General features: G+C 40.2%; 1 long non-coding RNA gene across 1 annotated transcript; it reads left to right on the forward strand.

Annotated features, from left to right (window-relative positions):
- Positions 1-637: 637 nt before the first annotated feature.
- Positions 638-8,100, forward strand: LOC131316635 (uncharacterized). The gene is made up of 3 exons (XR_009197206.1): positions 638-708; positions 1,165-1,273; positions 8,057-8,100. It is a non-coding gene; the product is annotated as an uncharacterized LOC131316635 (long non-coding RNA).
- Positions 8,101-16,140: the final 8,040 nt, after the last annotated feature.

Here is a 16,140-nt window from a genome sequence, read left to right on the forward strand (position 1 = left end):
CCTATCAAGTAATCAGATGGCGATGGCGTTGAGGACGGTGACGACGCAACTCTTGCATCAGAGGTAATTTCTTCTGGATTTTGTAGACTCAATTTTTGGTGGTTTCGATTGTACCTGTGTATGGATATGTATGGATGTGTATGTATATACCTGTTTAGAGCCCTAATTTTGATTTGGGTTTTGAAACAAATTGCGGGTTTTTGGTGCCAGTGAAGAGGATTTGTATCCCTAAAAAAAAAAAAAGAGAAGCAATTTTGAACAAAATTCTAAATTTCAGTTAGTACGTTGGAGTAGTGCAATGCAATTGAGAGGCAATGGTGTCGTTCTTTTCCAACAATCCTACCTTCGCCGAACGCGTTTGAGTTGACATTGGACACAGACAAATCTCATCCATGACAGAGACAGCTAAAAAGCGGATAATCAGACTCAACAATTACACGCAAGATTTTCCCAAGAAAATTTGACAAGAATTTGTTATTTTCCCTTTCGCCCATTACCCATGATTTGGTTTTCGCCTCTTTCACTCAACAATCAATTGAAACCCAGTAAGCAAAAATGAGATTCAAATTGAGTCTCTTTCATTTGATTTTCTTGCATTTTCTCATAAAATCAAAAAAGAAATGGGTACCTCAGTTGGATTCTATATGAACCTTCGAGCTCATCGATCATCAATCCATCTAAAGCCAAGCAAGTTTCATCCCAACCAAGGTACCCATTTTTTTTTTGATTTTCTGAGAAAATGCAGGAAAATCAAATGAAAGAGACTCCAATTTGAATCTCATTTTTGCTTACTGGGTTTCAATTGATTGGTGAATTGCAGAGCTTTTGTGTATGAGGGTTTTCTCACGGACAAGGAGTGCAATCACTTGATTTCACTTATGGGTTTTGTTATGTTCTTGATTTGGGTTAATTGAGAAACACTTGATTCATAGCTTCTTTGGATTGAGGGATTTTGATGAGCAAAGAAAAGAATGGATGAGAGTTTCTTGCCTAATTACTCATTTGGATTGAGTAATATGAGTAATTTGGTGAGAAATGGAGAGAAAAGTACAAAAATGATATATTTTTGATTGGCTCCCCCTTTTTTATCACTCATTTTCTCAACATCCAAAGTGGCTGTTAGGACTACTGAGTTCATTAATTTGGTTATTGGAATGTATTCAGGCGAAATCGGAGTTGAAAAGATCAGCTATTGCCGACAATGAATCTGGAAAGAGCAAGCTTAGCTAGGTTCGAACTAACTCCGGGATGTTTATCGCTAGGCGGAAGATTTGTGCTTCTTCTACTGTGTTGTAATTTTCGATTGCGACTATTGCAATATACACAAGTATACAATTTAATGTGTTTGTGATTGAACTTATGCTAATCAATATTGTGGTATGGATTGGTCCTGTCATGAAGAAGTTAAGTTTGAGTTTTGTTTATGGGAGGTCCAACGGCATGACTATTGCCAAAGTAAAAAAATAAATCTTTTGTTTGTGTTGATCATGTGTTGGATAGTTTTTTAGAAATTTAAGAGAAGAAATTTCCCATTGCGGCGGCTGTATGTGAATTTTATTTCAAAATTGGGGTTCTTGAGTTTGAAATTTTGCATGCTGAAGTTGTGTCGTTCTTGCCCATGATGTAACGATTATGTATTCATTTCACTGCCATGGTTTTAACATCTGGAATAGGAGTAAGGTTCTGAGTTTTCAGTGCTTCATTTGTTCCTTAAGCATGTTGCATGTTCGTTGTTGCAGTAGCTTAACTGTGTTGCTAGGGTCTGGAATTTTGCATTTAAGTTTTTCCATTTGGAAATGAGAGGAAGTTTGTTTTGGTCCATTGTTTTTTGTTACTATTCCAGGAACCACTGCATCTCATGCGAGTGTTGAGGGTGAGAATAGATCCAATCTGTTTTGTTTTACGTGCTGAAATGGCACCGAGCCATCGATATTGTTTCTTGTTTGGCGAACATATGTTGATTTCGCTTCCAAAGCTTTGCCCTCTGGAATAAGAGCCAATTTGTTGTTGTCTATTACGTTTATGTTTTTGACAATACTTTCATGATTAGGCTTGGATTGGGTTAACGAGTTATAATTAGTGTTTTTTTCCTTACTGTTGTAATATTAGTTGTGCTTTGGCTGCGGTCAGAACATATTGGGCTTGCGTTTGTGATGCACCTTTGTTTAGTGCTGATTGTGATTCATTCCCTGTGTGCCAAAAAATACTTTCTGTGGCATTTGAATTATTCAGTATATGTAGTATTTTCTTGTGCATGTAGTATATATTCACTTAAATTTTTCGCGCATCTTGTGCATGACTCATTCATGTGCTATAGTAGTACTAAAGGTATATCTTACATACTTTTCATGGTAGTTATTCGTGTGGATTAAAAAAACATGCTTTGCTTTTTAATCAGTTTGAATGAACCGCCATTCCAGTTAATTGCCATTCTTTTTATATATGCTGCTCTGCAGTTCATTGAGTGCCCATTTTGATTGTTACATGTAGTGGTTTCCAATCTTATAGGTGTTGGGATTGGACAATGGTATTCAATCCACATTGGCAGGAACTGCACCCTCCACAAGGTTGGTAAAAAAAACCAATTTATCTTTCAAAGTATGAGTTCATTAGCTCTTAGGGCGTGTTTGATAACCCTCTTGGAGGGAGGGATTGGGATTGAGAAGGTGATAGGATTGTTAATTCTTTGTTTGGTTGGCATTTGTGGATGGGGATTAGTTATCCCATGGGATTGTTAATCCCCCAAAATGGGGGTATTAGCAATACCTTGGGGGGGGGGGGGGGGGGGGGGGTGTGTTACTACGAATCCCATCCCCATGGGATTGAGCAAGACTAGTTTAAAAACCCACCTCAATCCCAATCCCAATCCTAATTCTAGCCAAGACAAACATGTTATTTACAATCTCACCTCATTCTCAATTTCAATCCCAATCCTAATTCTATGCAAAACAAACATGAATAAATGATTCATCCCCTCATTAATAATCCCACCTCATTCTTAATCCCAATCCTAATCCCACCTCATTACGAATCCCTCCAAAATGAAATCTGCAATCAAACACGCCCTTAAAATAATTTACTGACTTTCTGTGTTTAATACTCCGATCGATCATTAGATAATTATCGCATTGCTTGTCTGCCATCAACAATTCAAGATGATTTTCCGCTAATCAAATCTGGATATGGTGCTTGCCGAGGACACTCATCTGCAGGTATAGAGGTCAAATGATTTGTGTGGTGTGCAGTTTTTATTACACATTTCTGATAGTTAGCTTCAGGGATTTTAATTATGATGCAAGAATTTGAAAGTAGGCTTGAACCACTTCTTGAAATCTAAATATGGACAATGTTTTTATTTGGATGCGAAATCTAACTTGGTCCATACCCCTCAACAACATGCAGCTGAAGTAGGAGTATTAAATTTGTCCAGGCAACACCAACCCAACAGAGGGCACCCCAGAAAATGAAGATGCTTTGGACAACACACAAAAAAAAAAAAAAACACAGAATAGATAGCTCTTTGCATTAGTTTTTTTTGCAAAAACTAACCTCAACTGGATAGCAAATCTTTTTGGTGTGTTGAATTTGCCTTCCAAATGCTTTTGGTATGTCTAACTTGCATAAACTTTACAATGATAGCAAGTGTTTTGCAGTTTATATGTTTGAATTGAATGGAGAAATCCATGAGGATAACCTGGCCCTCCTCGATGGGGTGGATTATGCAAGAATTCAGGGAATCCACAGTGGAAGGTCCACTGGAATGATAGAAACGGGAATAAGCTTCCCAAGGCGGTTATATTCGAATGAAAAATAACATACTATTGCAGATCATTTAATTACTTCCATAGCTACAAAGTTGGTCAAGTTACTCATGATACTTCATGTTTTCTCGATTCTCTTTCCCAGGGCTTGCAATATGAGATTATTACATACAAGCCGATGTAGGTGGAGTTCTCTCGATAGTTTTAATTGTTGTCATTATAAGCTTTTCTATGTGAGGAAAGTGATCCATTATCTCACTTGTGCACTGTTTAGGCTGAGCACAATATCCTTATGCAGCCATTTCACATGTTAGGAAGAAGCAAAGGAAGACCAAGAATAAATATTTGTGGCAGTTTATTTTTGTTCTCTTTTCTGTAATCCTTACGACATGTTTTAATAATAAGACTCAAACTCTAGTATCACACTCGCTAATGGAGTACATTTTGCCTCATGTTTATATGGTGTCATTTTTTTGTTTTATTGTGTTCCTTTGCTGGGTCGGATTTTGTTGTGCTTGATGCTAACGCTACGGAGTGTTTTTGACTCTCTTCTCAAATTTTGATGCTACGGAGATTATTTAGAAGTCTGATTTGAGTTACTTAGATTGATTGATAACAGCACAGTTCATAGAGAGAGAGAGAGAGAAAGAGAGCGACCACAGTTGGTTTCTTTCGACGATGTTGGTGATGGCGGAAACCGAGATACATTCCAGACTGAGATCAACCAGCTGCTGAGCCTAATCATAAACACTTTCTACAGCAACAAAGATCTTTCTCCGTGAACTCATCAGCAATGCCTCCGATGTGAGCCTACCTCTCTCTATATTGATCTCTCTCTTGAGACTTGAATCATGTGTTGTTTGTGCTTCTGGAACTGGTTTGACTTTTGACTTGGTCGTTTTGTAGTTTATATTCATGTAGTCTCCTTGTTTTGCTGGTTTTTCAAATTTGTCTGTTGTTTTTATGTGCCGATCTTCACAATCCTGTTGTATGTTTATGTACGTTTCTCGATTATTGGAACCCTAACAGTAACTGATCCACTCAAATAAATTGGGGCTTCTCATGTTTAGGGTTTATGATTTGCAAAGGCGCTATATTAATTTTGGTGTTTATGGTTTTTAGTAGCTTTTGCATGTCTTCACTTGCTTTCTCTTTTTTATACATGTTTATGGTTTTTGAGTTTTTCCTTTGTGGCATTTTCTGTTCTGGTATTAAGTTAAACTGGTCTTCCATCGAAAAAAAGGTAGAGTTAGGTTTCTCAATTCTCATTAGTTTACTACTTTTGTTTTAGGGATTCCATATTTACAAAGTCGATATTTAGTGGTGGTTCGTTTTTTATGAATGGCTATTCAAGTAGAAAGAGGGTGGTGCTTCTCAGATCAAGTATGAAAAGTGCCATTTTCGATCTCGATGTTTATTTTTTTTAACAGGAATTAAGGTTCACATTCATAGTTTTAAATATCGGCCGGTTCGTACCGGGATTTGAGGGTTCCGGTTCGGATATAGGCTGGTATAACAGGGAGACTGGAAAATGTGGGCTTAACCGTAGTGCATGTGCGAGGCTCAAATCCCGGATTTGCACCCCCCCCCTCCCCTGCGCGAATAACTCGTGACGCGTACCCGGTTAATTGGTTTCTAAATCAGTTTTTCAAATTGCCGCCCATTTTCCTGAGTGCGCGAGACCTCTGCATGAGTCCTCATTAACAAACCCACTAAAGTGCAAATTCATTTAAAGTAGATAGAAGTTTTGTAACTTGCCAATGTGGGACTAGAGAAAAGTAAGCCAATGTTGGGGGCAAAAGCCGCAAAAGTATATTTTTCAAGTTTTATACATGTTGCTGATGATTTTTAAAAATTCACGACCGTGATATCCGATTCCCGCGACGTATCACCAATACGTCCCGATACCGATATACCGCGACCGATACCGTGACGGCGACCGATACCGCGATTTAAAACTATGTTCACATTGTGCAAATGCAAATGAAATGAATGAACATACATAACTCAGCCCGGGATCTCTGCGATCTATGAATTTATGCAACTAAAATGCTGGCAAATCTTTGCGTGAGTTCTGGTCGGTTGGGGGGAAAAGCTTCTTTATTTGAATTTAATGCTTATGTGAATATGAGTGTTTGTTACTTATTCAACTCATCATGTCTAATTTTTCATGTTTTTGGTTTCTGGCAGCGCTCCTTTTAATGTCAAACCTTAGAGAACGTCTGCTCCCACCAAAGCCTGCGTCAGCTAAAAATCTCAGAGACCCATCTTATCGACCTACGCCAACCTTTTCACGGTGTGGATTTTCTAGGCCTGAAAAAACGCGGCCAAGGACTTCAATCGTGGATTCATGTTGATGCACTTGGGAACTCCGAAGTCATTGAAGTTGACAAGTTCACTATGATGCGCCGTTATGATCTTCCTGCTTGCGATTTACGCCCGCTTGATCCTCTATTCATTTACCCCTCAACAATCCTTGGAAGAGAAAAGGCCATTGTTTAAAATTTAGAGAAAATTCGGTATATTATCACAGCTGATGAGGTTTTCCTCTTGAATTCGCTTCATGACTACATATTGCAGTATGTGATGGAGTTGGAATGGCGACTGAAACCTACAGGGGCGCATCAGGTTTGGTAGTTAGAAGGTACTGACTTGAGCAGGAGGAGGGGAAGTAGGAGTTTCAACAATATGTTTGCAAGCATGTCACCTGATTACTTGCCCTTTGAGTTTAGGGCTCTTGAAGTTGCTTTGGAGTCTGCATGTACATTTCTTGATTCTTAGGTGCGTACCCAAGGCAGATACAAAAAAGAAGAAGGTGCATACCCGAGGAGAACCACCAAATTACAGGAGACTTAAATGTCATTCTATCAAACTATTGTTTACAATTACTGGACAATTTTTCACCGTTTAGGAGGCATTTCTTGGTAAAGCATCTGTTCTCATGTTGAAAGGATGACATCATGCTCCCCAACAACTTAGCATAGATGGGATATTTCAAAATGAATAATGAGTTTTGGCTTTGTTTTTTAGTTTTTTTCTTCTTCTGTAGATGGACTTCCAGCAAAATTTTCATGTTCCTATGGGACGGTATAGTGCTTAATTTTACAACGCACAAAATCTTTCATACCCACCAGGGAGAAATTTCAAGTGTATTGATGGTAGTGGAATGCATCATCATGCAGGTCTAGATTGTGTAATCATAGGAAGTCTACTTCTGCTTGTTTTGGAAAACTCATACAAAGAATAGTTCACTTAGGAGTTCGCTAATTTGTGTATGTGAAATGATGGTCAATACTTATGGTTATGGATTAATTGACATTGTGACCCTATGGAACAGTAATGAGTTGACTTAATTGTTTCACATGTTGTTACCTTTCTGAAGCAATGGATGATGATGAATTGTTAGTTTTTGAAAGAAATGTAAATATTGAAAACCACATCTTAATTTTTTGAAATGAATTAATGTCTGTGCCATTTTATTTTTGTTCTCTTCTCTGTAGTCCGTACGACATGTTTTAATAGTAAGACACGAACTCTGGTATCACAATCGCTAATGGAGTACATTTTGCCTCATGTTTATATGGTGTGATTCATTTTAGTCAAGATGTGTCCTATTCTTTTGGTTAATCTCCTTAAAAAAACTTGCAATCCTATTCTTTGGGTAAATTTTAATAAAACTTGTGGCTTAGTGGAATTTCTTAAGAGAACCAACTGACCCTTGCATGCCAAAGCCATATGAACCAATAATTCAAAAGTCTATCTATGATTTCTTGCAAGTCCATTTTTTACCATCTTTGCTAAATATACATCCACATCCACCATTTGTTCTAGAAGGGTTCTAATGGTGACAAAAACCATTTGTGGTAAATTATAGGTGCAGTGGTTATTCATTTGTAAGTCTTTTATGACTCAAAATTCTTATTGACTACGAAAAAAGCTTTCAATGCAGTGAGATCACTAGGCCATATATCCATTATCATTAGGTATCGATGTTCCTTTCTTACGGTTTGCCCTTGTTGGGCCGGGATTGAGTTTCCTAAGCCTCTGTATCCATAATACAACTTTTTGTACTCCCGTTGTCTTGTTATTTAAATTGTTCTCACCTGCTCTCTTCTTTATTTTTTTAACATTAGTTTAATTTGCGTAACGGAAAAAAGTTGGGTCTCTAGCTTGGTCTCTCTTTTGAGAGAGAATATTGTAAAACTATTATGATGCCTCATTTAATGTTGGTAAGAAAATATTGATTATTGGCTAATAATATTCTTTTCGATCTTTCTGTATGTGTCTACAGATAGTTGCAAGGTTTTAGTGGCAAGCTACAATTATTCAACTCTTGCATGTAAGTTGTCTAATTTTCTTCTTCAAGAATGATAGCTTCAACTGTGTGGATTGTATCTTGGTTTTTGTAGGGAGGTATTCCCGAAAAAGTACAACTAAATGGCCGAACACGTGGTACGTGGGATCACAGAATAAATACGATGAAATGAACCACCATGAGCGGTGATCGGCGATATGGACAAGTGGCATGAGAAGTCATTGGTCCAAGCTATCTGTTCGGCAAATAGAGACATACAATGGCATTGGTCCAAATAGTTAATACAGGACCAGTTACATGTGAAGTAGCTAGTCCAGGCAACCTGTTCGGTTATGAGAGAGCCGAACAAAGGAAGAACTCTAATCAAGAGTAGGTGCAGAAGGAATACTCTTGAAAGTTTCAGAGGCTATGAGATCCCGAGAGTATAGGATCTGGAAAGAAACCCAATGAGGATGGGATGTTCGGCCAGTTATGGAAAAGAGTCCTAAAAAGGACTCTTAAGTAGTAAACTGATAAAGGAACGAGAGTCCAAGATATTTTGGGTTTCCTGTATGAGATAGGAATCCTAGGGCAACAGGGATGCTTGAGCAGGAAGCATACACAAATCTATAAATAAGAGGTAAACCTAAAGGTAAAAGGTACGCAATACGTTGTACTCATATTATTCTCCTATAGATAATTAGGGTTTTTCTGCTAGTACGTGATACTAACTTAGGCATCAGAGGGCCTTTGCCACGAGCGGCAAAGGTGCGCTCACCCCCTGTCTGTTTTGCAGATTAGGCTTCCGACGACAGATTAGGGTTCCGGAGACGAGGCACGAATAGCCGTTGCATATTGGTATTATTCTGAGCATCAATTATTTTCATCCCCCTACAATTGGCGCCGTTTGTGGGAAACGAAAGAGTTCCCTTTGAAAAACGACCATGGTGGAAATAGATGCAGCAACACCACATGATCCAAAAAATTTGCTAGATGGAGGTGGAGATAAATCTCCGCCTGGGGCTCTAAGAAAGCCCGAAGTCGGACACAGAAGAACCACGAGTAAGGGCCACCCCCTTACTGTTCATGACAACTTTAAGAACAGAGAAGGAGGGACAGCCTCAAGATCCACGAGAAGGAGTAAATCCCACCAAAGGGATGAATCGGTTGCACACTCAAAAAATGTGCATTACAGCGAAGATATCCTCGATAAGAAAAGGCAAGAAATCAAGGAGTATGCTCGTTTGATCAAAAAATAAGAGCACGAGATCAAGGAGCTAGAAAGGATCTGGAGCACTCGGAGGACTCTGGACTTTCATGGGAAAATTCCAGGAGCAACGGGTATGCTATGGTGAAATACAGGGAAGCTCCTTCACGAGGAAGAAGGAGCAGAAGCAAAAGTCTCACCCCAAGGCGACATAAAGCTTCTCCACGAAAAGAGAGGAGCAGGAGTAAGAGCTGAACACCAGAACGACGAAGGGCCTCTTCAAGAAAGAGAAGAAGCAGGGGCCAAAGTTCTACCCCTGAGGAGGAAGGGACTAGGAAACATCATAGGGACAGGTACGAGAGACCTGATTTCGATTGGGAAAAGACTAAACCCAACAAAACAAAGGGACTAGAGGATGAAACCATGATTGCACGGGAGGCAGCACGAAAGGCACTCAGCAATATTGCGTCTTCCCCCTTTTCAAAGAAGCTACAAGATGCTAAGCTGCCGAGCAGAGTAAAGCACGGGACGTTTGTCCTCTACGAGATAGATGTTGATCCTGTGGCACACATCCAGCACTACCAGCAGACAATGTTTATGCATGAAGGGGATAATGCAATTATGTGCAAGATGTTCCCATCAAGTTTTGGGAAGGTAGCTTTGTCTTGGTTTCATAAGTTGGGTCTGCGCTCCATCCGAGGATGGGTGCAGTTGGCCGAAGAATTCACTGCCCGGTTCCTGACAAATAGAAGGGCCCCAAAAACTTTTGAGAGCCTTTCCATTATGAAGCAAGGAGAGGATGAGTCGATCAGGAACTATGCAAAGAAGTACTGGGAGACTTTCAATGAGATTGAAGGTTGTAGTGAGGAGTACGCGATAGCAACGTTCAAGACAGGTTTACCTATTTGGGGAGAGCTGTGTAAGTCCCTAAACATGAGTCCAGCGCAAACATTGGCAAAGTTAATGGAGCGGATAAAGCAGCACTCCAGAAACGAGGATGACATACTTCGGGAGGATGGTAAGGTGGCGGCCAAGTAGGTGAAGGGGCCTGTGAAGAAAGCAGATAAGCCAGAACCCAAAACCTACCGAGAGAGGAAAGACTATGGGCAGGCAAAGAAAGAGCCATACAAGGATAAACAAGCTCCGGACCCCAAGTCTTTCTTTTCAATAGACACAGTTTGGAAGGAACCCATCTATAGGATTCTTTATCGAATAAAGAATCAGCCTTACTTCAAATGGCTTCCAAGTCTGGGTGGAAATAAAGATGCAAAGCGTGCTACCAATCAGCACTGCAGCTATCACAAGGACTGGGGCCACATGACTGAGGACTGTGAGATGTATAAGAGGCATCTTGATGATTTAGTCTCTCATGGTTACCTTAAAGAATTTATCCAAGAAGATCCCAAGGATAAAGAGAAAACAATGGAAATGGATTACGAACAAAATCCAAAAGGCATAATCCATATGATACATGGATTGGTAGAGCCTTATACGAGAAATGAGGTAAGATTACTCCAGAGGCAAATTAAACATGACCAACATGTGATGCAGTTGGGGAAGAACAGAAGGCATGGTGAAGAAGCATTCAACGAGGGCATAATCCTCACAAACGAGGATCTGAAAGGAGTCCATGTACCGCATAACGATGCTTTGGTCATAATCGTATGAATTAGGGAGTATGACATGGAAAGGATCTTGGTGGATTCAGGGAGCTGCACCGAGATGCTATACTACGATGCATTTAAAAAGTTAGGGCTGACACAAGCAGATTTGGTACAGTCAGTAACCCCCTTGGTCGGATTTGGGGCGGGGGCAGTTTGGCCACTGGGCAAGGTAACTCTGCCTGTTCGGGCTGGCACGGTAGTGCTACGAACCGACTTCCTAGTGGTGAATGTGCCATCTTCCTATAACGTGATTATAGGGAAAACATGGTTACACAAGATGAGGGCAGTCTCTTCCATCTACCATCAGATGGTAAAATTTCCTAGGTCCAATGGGGTTGAAAAAATCCAGGGTAGTCAAAAAATAGCACAACAGTGTTTGATTTCTACCATCAAAAGACTCCCAAAGGCCCACCATGTTCATACGGTAGAAGTGCCGGATCAACCGACTATCGAGGAGGTTGGAGGCAACCCAGCAGAAAGAACAACTGAAGGTTTAAAGAAGATACAGATCAACGAAACTGATCCTAATAGATATTTTCTGGTTGGGGAATCACTGCCAGCAGAGGAAGAAGCTGAGACGGTTAGTTTCTTAAAAGAACATATTGATGTATTCGCATGGATACCAGAGGAGATGCCCAGTGTAAATGCAAATGTGATCTGCTATCACTTGAACGTTGACCCGTAGGACAAGCTAGTCATTCAGAAGAAAAGGAGGGCGGCTGTACAGCATGTTGACGTTGTTCTCGAAGAAGTAGATCGTTTGTTAGAAGCCAAAGCGATTCGAGAAGTCTACTATCCGGAGTGGTTATCCAACACTGTGGTGGTCAAAAAGAAGAATGGAAAATGGCGAGTTTGTGTGGATTTCACAGACTTGAATAAAGCTTGTCCAAAGGACAGTTTTCCTCTTCCCAGAATTGACCAATTAGTGGATGCCACTGCTGGATATGAACGGATGAGTTTTCTTAATGCATACTGGGGATATCATCAGATTGCCATGTATGGGCCTGATTAGGAAAAAACTTCCTTCATTACACCACGAGGGTTGTATTGTTATAGTGTCATGCCCTTTGGGCTCAGAAATGCAGGGGCGACGTACCAAAGGCTAGCAACCATCATGTTCAAAAAACTCTTTGGCAAAACCATAGAGGTTTACATTGATGATATGGTGGTAAAAAGTAAGACCAGAAAGGAACACATGGCGGATCTAAAGGAGGCTTTTGAAATCCTGAGGAAGTACAAACTAAAACTCAACGCCTCGAAATGTGCATTTGGAGTGGGATCTGGAAAGTTCTTGGGGCCACCTCATAACCATAAGGGGGATTGAGGCAAATCCTGATCAAATAAAGGCCCTTCAGAATCTACAGAGTCCTAGGACAACAAAAGAGGTCCAGTGATTGACTGGGACGGCAGCGGCCCTCAATAGATTTATTACCCGGTCAAGTGACAAGTGCAGACCCTTCTTTCAGCTGTTAAAGAAAAGGAAAGGATTCAAATGGGGAGCTGAGTGCGAACAAGCCTTCCAGGATCTGAAGGGGTATTTGGCTTCTGCCCCCTTTCTTTCGACTCCAGAGCCAGGTGAGTTCTTAGTTTTATACTTAGTTTTTCTGAGCATGCTGTGAGTGCAGTCCTGTTAAGAGATAAGGGATCCGAGCAATCCCTGTCTATTATGTGAGCAAAACGTTGATAGATGCAGAAACGAGATATCTGCCCCTCGAGAAATTGATTCTGGCGTTAAGAACAACAACTAAAAAATTGCCACATTATTTTCAGAGCCATAGAGTTGTGGTGTATACTGAGTTTCCACTAAAATCACTGCTATGAAAAGCAGACTTCTCGGGAAGAATCTCTACTTGGTCCGTTAAGTTAAGCCAATATGATATTGATTATCAACCGCGCACGGCAATCAAAAGCCAAGTTTTGGCTGATTTTGTGGCGGAATTCTCACCTGCAGTTAGGGGTGGGCATGCTTGACACAAAAAACAAAATAAATTCATATAATTGAGCTAAAAATAAATATTTTTATGGGTAATTCTATACATTGGACATTAGTTTGATGAACTGTCAACTAAAAAAAATAAAAATTTAGCGAAAAGTAGGACTTTTTGACATGACAACACAACCCAAAAATGACACGACCCGTACATGACACGAAAGATTTGATAAGTTAAAAAATGTTGTGGGATTTTATAAATAAGATTTTGATATATAACACGAAAATGACACGAAATTACCTATTACCCACCTCTACCTGCAGTAGCACATTTGCCTCCTACGAGAAAGGAACAGGTAACTGGGCCACCAGCAAAAAAGAACTAGGCCCCAGCCGAACAGGATCCCCTAGAATGGAAGCTATTTGTTGACGGATCAGCATGTAACACTGGATCAGGAATCGGGGTTGTGCTTTTTCCTCTCGAAGGAGCAATGTCGGAACTATCTGTTCGGCTAGGATTTAGTGTGTCAAACAACGTGGCAGAATACGAAGCACTTTTAGTTGGCTTGAGAAGTGCAAAAACCTTGAGGGTAAGACGAATAAGAGTTTATTGTGACTCACAACTTGTAGTAAATCAGTTGTCCGGAGAGTATGAAGCCCGGAATGAGAAGATGGCAGCATATTTGGAGGCAGCCAAGGATCTGTTGGACACTTTTGAGAGGGTGTATATTAAACAAATAGGTTCCGGACAGAATTTTCATGCAGATTCCCTCGCGTGGTTGGCTGCAGCTGTGCCAACAGAATTCAGCAGTAGATTATCTTGCTGAGCCTAGCATTGGAAGAGGTGTAGAGTTGGTCTTGGACGTGAACCAAGGTCCGAGTTGGATGGATCCAATTATGGAGTTCTTACGAGATGGGATACTCCCTACTGATAAAAAGGAGGCTCATAAGATTAAAGTAAATATGTACGGTTTTGGCTATCACCTGAAGGAAAACTGTATAGAAAGTCCTTCACTAGACCCTACTTGCTTTGTGTGCACCCCGAGATGGTGCAAAAGTTTCTCTACGAGATTCATGAGGGAACATGTGGAAACCATGTTGGGGGCAGATCTATTGCCCATCGAGCAATCACCCAAGGTTATTGGTGGCCATATATGCAAGAAAATGCTAAGGTTTATGTGAAAATCTGTGAGAAATGTCAGAAGTTCTCACGAATGATTCGGACACCAGCAGAAGATTTGGTGCCATTAACGAGTCCTTGGCGTTTGCCCAATGGGGCATGGACATCGTGGGTCCACTCCATAAAGCAACAGGAAATAGGAAATTTCTGTTGGTAGCAACGGATTATTTCACCAAATGGATTGAAGCAGAACCTTTGGCTAAGATCATTGAACCTATGTGTCGAAAAGCATCATTACTCGGTTTGGGGTCCCTTATTCATTGATTACGGATAATGGGTCCCAATTTCAGAAAAAATTCAAAGCATTCTGTGCCCAGTATGGAATAAGGAACTATTACTCAACCCCAGCCTACCCTCAGAGTAACGAGCAGACAGAAGCTTCCAACAAAACCATTCTTGATGAGATCAAGAAGAGGTTGGATAAAGCAAAGGGAAAGTGGCCTGATGAGTTACCACTGGTGTTATGGGCACATCAAACAACTCCTAAGAGGTCTACGGGAGAGACCCCCTATTCGTTAGCATATGAAACAGATGTTGTTATTCCATTAGAAGTTGGTTTGCCAACCAACAGGACCATTTTGGTTGAAAGTGGAAGCAATGACAGAGCCCTGGAGATCGAATTGGATCTTGCTAAGGAACGGAGGGAGAAAGCTCTGGTTCATTTAGCCTCGTATCAGGAGCAGCTGATGAAAAACTACAACAAAAATGTCCACCCACACGAGTTTGGTGTTGGAGACCTTGTTCTTCGTAAGGTGCTCGGCAACACCAAAGTGGCCAACGAGGGCAAGTTGGGGGCCAATTGGGAAGGCCCATATCGGGTTACTGAAATCGTGGGCATAGGGGCTTACAGATTGGCAAACCTGGACGGGAACCCGGTGCCAAGGCCTTGAAATGTTCATAATTTGAGGAAGTTCTTTGTTTAAAAAGACTTCAGTCTATTTTTTAGGATGCACATTGAGATTATGTGGGAAGTACGAATATAATTTCCTTGTTTTTATTATCTTTTAGTTGCAAGAGGTACGAGTAATGCCCCCTTGAGTTTTAGGATTATGAATAAAATCACTTTTTCCTTTATGTCAACATCTTTGGAGATTTTTAATTTTTCTAAAATCCGAACAAAGAACTGTTTTTCCTATTCGTATTGGGGAGCAGGGAACATACGAATACACGTATCCACTCTATTTAAATATAAAGTTTTAAATTATGCAAAATTAACTTAAAAGTACGAGAAACTTAATATGTTCGAGCAAAAGGGATATATCCAAGTATGTGATACTTGGAGTGCATATGAGAATATGCAATTTATTTAAGTACGTGAAACTAAGAAATATCCAAAGTACGAATACACTTGGGTTGCAGAAACGACTGCTTGAAATTTTTTTCATAAGTATGAGTATGCTTAATAGGTGTTTCTTCAAGTATGTGATACTTGGGCAGAGTACGAGACACTTACACATAAGTATGAAATAAATGCTTCCTTTCCAAGTATGAAGTACTTGGCTAAGAAACATAAAACGGGTATATGTTTAAACAGTCAATAACCTAAGTACGAATATACTTGGTCATAATCCGAGTATGATTATTTGAAGTTTACTTCCCTAAGTATGAATACACTTAGGAGTAAATCCAAATATGAGGAATTTGGGAAGCAAACAGGAACATGCATTATGTGTAACACAAGTAAGAAACACTTGAGTCAAACATAAGTTTAAATAAACCATGAGATACTTAGATAAACCTGTTTGCATCCAAAAAACACGTGCAAAGTATAAGGGGCTGATCAAAACGTATAGTTATGCCACAAGGGGCCAAATACCTATGTTATCAAATGTACCAGTGCCTCACAGGGCTAATGCTTATGGTCACGCAGGACTAGTCAACTTCTCCAAAGTATTAAACAGTTCAAGATATATACTTACCAATCAGTCCAGGTTTTGGACCTCTGGAGGGGTTTCATCTGGAACCTCTGTGCCGGTCTCAGTAACAGCACCACTTCCAGCTGCATTTTCCTCTAGGTTAATGGGTTCATTGGTTGAAACTTGAACAGGTAAATACACAGGGTGGGTGTCAGTTGGTGTATCCTCTTCAGCATCAGCAAACTCTT

The sequence above is a fragment of the Rhododendron vialii genome, chromosome 2a (genome assembly GCF_030253575.1).
Source record: "Rhododendron vialii isolate Sample 1 chromosome 2a, ASM3025357v1".
In the NCBI taxonomy this organism is placed as follows: domain Eukaryota; kingdom Viridiplantae; phylum Streptophyta; class Magnoliopsida; order Ericales; family Ericaceae; genus Rhododendron; species Rhododendron vialii.